The sequence below is a fragment of the Siphateles boraxobius genome, unplaced genomic scaffold (assembly GCF_051911475.1).
Source record: "Siphateles boraxobius isolate OS27281-9 unplaced genomic scaffold, OSU_SipBor_1 1, whole genome shotgun sequence".
In the NCBI taxonomy this organism is placed as follows: domain Eukaryota; kingdom Metazoa; phylum Chordata; class Actinopteri; order Cypriniformes; family Leuciscidae; genus Siphateles; species Siphateles boraxobius.
In genome coordinates, this window is record NW_027508699.1 from 3431046 (window position 1) to 3437438 (window position 6393).

The 6393-nt window shown below is 41.6% G+C and overlaps 1 non-coding gene across 1 annotated transcript; it reads left to right on the top strand.

Moving 5' to 3' along the window:
- The first annotated feature begins 722 nt into the window (after nt 1–722).
- On the top strand, nt 723–841 carry LOC143741637 (5S ribosomal RNA). Its single transcript, XR_013205179.1, has one exon. It is a non-coding gene; the product is annotated as a 5S ribosomal RNA (ribosomal RNA).
- The last annotated feature ends 5552 nt before the right edge of the window (nt 842–6393 follow it).

Below are 6393 nucleotides of genomic sequence, written 5' to 3' on the forward strand. Positions count from 1 at the left end.
AAATAAAAGTTCCATCGTATTATTGTCCCTGTCCGTCTCTTTTTTTTAAATGTTTCTTTTGCATCTGTGGTGTGTTTTATTATATATTATACATTAATTAACTACTATTATATTATACATTAACTACGTGCTTGTTTGTGAAAAGGTTGTGAATTAGTAGGCTATTCAATACGTTTACAAGTCACGGGACAAAAGAACGAAGGACTCAAACTCGAAGACTCGAAAAAATGAACTAATCATTTCTCTTTACGGTACTGACAGCATAGCCTCTATGGACTGAGGACCCGGACCCGTCAAACCAAAGACGGAACCAAAGACTCGGACCCGTCCGAACCCGAACTCGAGACTAAGATGAATGAACGAATCACTCTCTGAGACAACTCGGTAGTCCCGAGTCATTTTAAAGATCCGTTCAAAATGAACAAATCGTTCATGAACGACACATCACTATCATAGATACATGCTTAAATTCATAAATCTAAACGCTACATTTTAATATCCTGCTCACTTTACGTCTAAAAATAGTCAAGAAAATCCCCAAAATATTTAATTTATTATTAGTTTAATGCATATAGAGGTCTAATGAATCAACATTTTGAGCAGCTGTATAAAGACATGTAAACGCTTTGTGGATGCTGTTTGTCTTGCAGCTGCAGTGTGTGTGAATGCGGGCCGAGACTCGTGTGCCTTCTTTAAATATCCCTCTATCGGCTGAGACTCTCGCTTACGGCCATACCACCCTGAACACGCCCGATCTCGTCCGATCTCGGAAGCTAAGCAGGGTCGGGCCTGGTTAGTACTTGGATGGGAGACCGCCTGGGAATACCAGGTGCTGTAAGCTTTTGCTTTATCAATTCACTAATACACTTCATGGCTCGGCTCCCACGGTTCTTCCTTTATCCTTTTCAATTCAATTGCTTCATTTATTTGTATTTCATGTTGCTTTCTCTCTGGCTTCTGTCTGCTTTCGGTGTGGTAAAGGACAGCTCAGCCTCGTCATTCTGTGTTTCTCCTCCAGGGGGCGATCGACAGGCTTTTCTCTCTCAGTCTACAAGCAACACACAACTCTGAGCGCTTGTTCTTTTGTAACCCGCTCCTTTCCTCGACTTCAATTAGACCAGAGGTTCCCACACTGTTTTTGTCAGTAGAACGCTCAGATTATAGCTTAATATTTCATTAATTCCACACACATTTGCATTTTCATGGATTTTTAATTAGGCTACTAACCTATAACTGTTTTTTTAGGCTTTTAGGCTTTTTTAGTTTTTTAACTGGCTTTTAAGGTTCTCATCCGTTCAACTCATCTCATCTCATCCTCATCCGTATTTTGTTGAGTTACAGGCTTTTACTTTGAAGCTTACACAAGTAAGGGTTTTGGATAACCTACTTAATGAGCTAAACCTATATTATACACTACCGTGGGTTTCAAACTTGTGCCCTAGACAGCTGGGAACACAATTGTTGCAGCTGACGTTAGCTAACTAGCTTCTGTAAAGTTACACAAAGTAGCCTAGAACTCACTCCACAAGAAATCACAACACACCAAATGTTAAATTATGATGTGAGCGCGCTTCCTATGAAGTCAACAAACTATACAGAAAATACATTTTTAAAACGTAACGTTACTCTAAAACGTATAACTCTATCAAAACATCCACATTAACAGAATATCCTTCAAAATAAAAGCATGAGACTGTCACTGCATGCCAGCAGCGAGCTGATTGGCTTTTTGTGAGGCCAGCTTTTTCAAAGGTTGCAACGCTGAAACGTAAATAGGACCTGTGTCCACCAAAGCATTCTTTTCTGACGACAGCATCTTTTTTCAATTCATTGCAAAGGGGGCGCCGCGTTTTTACAACATGGTAAAAACGACAGCAGCGTGACGAAACACTTAATTTCTTGCATTTTGGAGACATTTCAGCACCAATTTATGGTAGAATTGTCTTTATTTAAATAGTGAAACATAAAATCCAGGTGACAATTCAAACAGAATATAATGCAGTAAAAACATATGGTGTGAAACAAAAATACAAAATAAATTGTGCAGTTTGAGTTGTTAAAATTAGTTACTCCTAGGCTAGATAAGGTATAATATAATATGTCAATTGCTTCACTGATTATTCATCCTGTTCTGTTTTTGCACCTAAAGGCTGCTTGAAATATTGTATTATATAGTATTGGCTTGAAAGCAGCGGGGGAAAGGAGTTGGGCTCCGGTTTGTTTTTCCTCGTCCCGGTGATCGGCTCATCTGGGTAATGCAAGTTTAATGTGTGTTAGTTTGATGTTTCCATTCACATAACGTTACACTACAACAGTGGCGCAATGCCGACACACAGACAAGGTCCGACCTCGTCTTATACACAACTGTCTCTCTGTTGCTGTTGTAACTGTTCACTGACCAGTAATCTGCAGCAGGTCTTCCAGCTCCGCTGTTCATTAGCGCTCGCCACACAGTGACGGACATGCACGCCGAGCCGCCTGTGCTAATCTCAGTGCGACTGCCCTCAGCCTCGTCCGCATCTCTACCTTTTTAAACTTCAGACACTTGCCCATTCTGAGTGGACAGCTAACGTTAGCTTGTTAGTAGCCCGTCAGAGACGTTTTGTTTTCTTTCCCAACAACTGACTGATTCGCACCAGAGCTGGATGCACCGCGAACACTCCACAGTTCAGAGCGTAAAGCTAAACACTGACGTAAACAGTAACGTTAACGTTACCTGTACTGCCGTATAACATCAGAGTCACACCAAACAGAGTCAATTGTAAAGTCACACACACACAAAGTATTTATTTATGACGTTACGGCATGTAATAACAACAGGATCGACACCCGGTAGAAAAGAGATTAACGTGTACAACTAACCGCCGATTCTGTCCCCCTCGTTAATATTCTAATTTAAACCGCAACACACATATATGGCAGACCTGCCTGCAGCAAGCAACAGTTAATTTAACCTTACAAACGAACGTGAATGTTGGATTAGGATTTTCGCTCACTCAAAATGGCCCAGGATTACTTTAAAAGAGAGCCTTCATTTAACGTTCAGCCTCCAAAAAGACACCACTGACCTGGCACATCAACACGTTAACATACACTGTCTTAACCACAACCGAACATTTAACAGTTAACGTTTGCTACTTACAATACCAAGAAAACACTAACGTTAACTTCTATGACATTTCAAAATTACCTTTTACACGCAAAGTGGAGCTGGGGATGAAGCTTTTGCTCGTTCACATTAACGTTACAGAGAGGAGACGCTGTGTTTTTTTTCAAACAGCAGTCAAACTCCCGCTCCAAATAAAAATACTGACAATAGTTCTGTAAATTAACAGACCCATTGCCACAAAAAATGGAGAAGCGGGACATGACCAAATAATGGATGATAATTTGCCCTGACCTAATATTACAAAAAACAACTCACACAAACCTGGTCTGTTTTAAATCTTCTGAGAAAAAACAGCTCCCTAACCAAGCGCTGGTTAATAACAGCAGCTCACGAACATTAAGTTAGCAATAGCCAACTGAGATTCAAAATGGTATGTTACACACAATGAACCCAGACAATATAACATTTAAAACTACTGCAAATAAAACAGTCACTTGGATAACGTACATTTTCCAAAACAATTACTGACCGCTGAAAGGCAGACCGTTGCAAATTATTTTTTGACACTTCTTAACCTTATTACGTCCGTCTCTGGCCACGGCAGCTGGAGCAGAGATCAAAGTCCCATAATGCAATTCGAAACGTAAATAAACAGAAATACACCCGTAAATCACGTTCTATGGACAATTTCTGTAAAAATATACAGTAATACAACTGTTAATAAACAGATATTTCTTAGAGTGTAGACAACAATACTTCTTCTTTTCTATTTTCTATAGCAACGTATCCTCCCTACTGTCTGTGTAATACTATAACACCATCCCTGTGTCACTGTCCCATCTAGTCGTTTGCCACTTATTTATGAACTTTTTATTTAGAATCGACGTTCCCTCTTTTTTCCCAAAGGTAGGGGAGAGTGGGGCTGGTTGGGTCAAGGGTTGGTTGGCACACAGTTCAAATCCAGTACACTAGAGGGCGCTGCCACAAAAATGTGACATTAAAATGACTGCCCTCTTGGCCTGAACACACCCATTTAGTAAAGTCATTGAATTGTCACTAACTTTTGAGGTGAGGATAACTTTTCTATTTTATTGTGTTAAAACAAAAAAAACGTTCTCCCCACTAAATACATATTAGAACTATGATATATATATAATGCTTTACATATTTATCGGGATTGTATGTTATATTCTCATGAACATAAACTCATGTAAAAAAAAACATTTTCTTTTAGAAGGCAAAATGGTCAGAAAATATTTAAGAACAACAGACAGGGCAAAGACACCAGCACAGATTATGCTAGAGGCAGCCAGACAGGTGAAGACTCATAAAAAAAGTATTAGGAGCACAGCAAAGGACTTCAAAATACCATTCAGCACACTAAGCAGATACTGCCACAAGATCAGCCAGGATGAGATTGAAGGCAAGAAAGAGCTAGGTGTAGCTGTTGGTTACATCAGGAACAGACAAATATTTTCCGCAGATTTGGAAGAGGAGCTGGTTAAGTATCTGTGCAAGTCAGCCGACATTTACTTTGGCCTATCACCCAGGGAGGTTAAAAAGCTAGCCTTTCAGCTTGCTGTGTCACATGACATCAAGGTGCCTGAGACCTGGTCAGAGCAGCAGCAAGCTGGCCGTGACTGGTTTACTGCCTTTTTGAAGAGGCATCCTTCCCTTTCCATCAGGAAGCCAGAGGCCACAAGCCTTGCTCGTGCTACGAGTTTTAATAAAGAAAATGTTAAAGCCTTCTTCAACAACCTAGAGACAGTCATGCAAAGGCACCGGTTTCCTCCAGGTGACATCTGGAACATGGATGAGACAGGTGTCACTACAGTCCAGAAACCAAACAGGGTCATTGCCAGGCGAGGATTTAAGCAAATTGGGTCAATAACCTCTGCAGAACGAGGGACGCTTATTACCCTTGCTTGTGCAGTTTCAGCCACAGGGAACAGCATTTCTCCTTATTTTATCTTCCCCAGAGTAAATTTCAGGGACCACTTCATTCTCAATGGACCTACAGGTTGCAAAGGAGGAGCAAACCCGTCAGGATGGATGAAGGAAGAACACTTTGTTGAATTCCTGAAGCATTTTGTGGAGAGTACAAAATGCACAAAAGAGAAGCCATGTCTCCTTTTGCTTGACAACCATGAGTCCCATCTCTCTATCAGTGGCTTGAACTATGCCAAAGAAAACGGTGTAGTCATGCTATCATTCCCCCCACACTGCTCCCATCGGCTACAGCCTCTTGACCGCACTGTGTATGGGCCTCTGAAGAGGCATGTCAACACAGCCTGTGATTCATGGATGCTGAACAACCCTGGCAAAACCATGTCTATATATGATGTGCCTGGAATCGTTGCCACAGCATACCCATTGGCTTCAACCCCAAACAACATCCAATCAGGATTCAGGGTGACTGGAATTTTCCCCTATAAACAGGGATGTTTTTCCAGAAGAGGCCTTTCACCCATCTAATGTTACAGACCGGCCAAACCCAGTTCCAACTGCCGATCTTGTTGCTGTCCCCGATGAGCTTCACCCTGCCACAGACAACGTTGCACAACAGCTTCACCCTGCCACAGACAACGTTGCACAACAGCTTCACCCTGCCACAGACAATGCTGTGCCCGGACCAAGTGGTTTTTCTGCTGGTACTGGGAGACGTCCCCAAACCCCAGAAGAGCTGCGCCCATTCCCTAAGGCTGGGCCTAGGAAAGTTGTTGGTGCCGTCAGAAGGAAGAGGAAGACCGCCATCCTGACAGACACACCAGTCAAGCGACAACTGGAGGAACAAAAGGCCGCAACAAAGAAGAGACTCTTCAAAAAAAACAAGAAGCCACAACTGAAAGCTCCATCCAAAGCTCCTGCTCCTAAAAAAAACAGAAAAGGAGATCATCGTCTGAGTCAGATGAAGATGAAGAGGAATACTGTCTGGTTTGTTTAGAATCATATGGGAATAGCCGACCTGGGGAAGTTGGGTTTCAGTGCCTGAATTGCAAAAAGTGGGCCCACGACTTATACACTCCAGGTTTACCAGTCTACATCTGCCAGAACTGTGATTCATGTGATTCATCTGATTGAGACACAGACATCTTGAAGTTAGCCTGCTAGTTAGCCCAACAGCATTTTTTCTGTTACTCCTAATACTACACACACACACACACACACACACACACACACACACACACACACACACACACACACACACACACACACACACAATTTACATATGTTAAAAATAATGAATGTTGTATAATAATATATATATATATATATATAATATG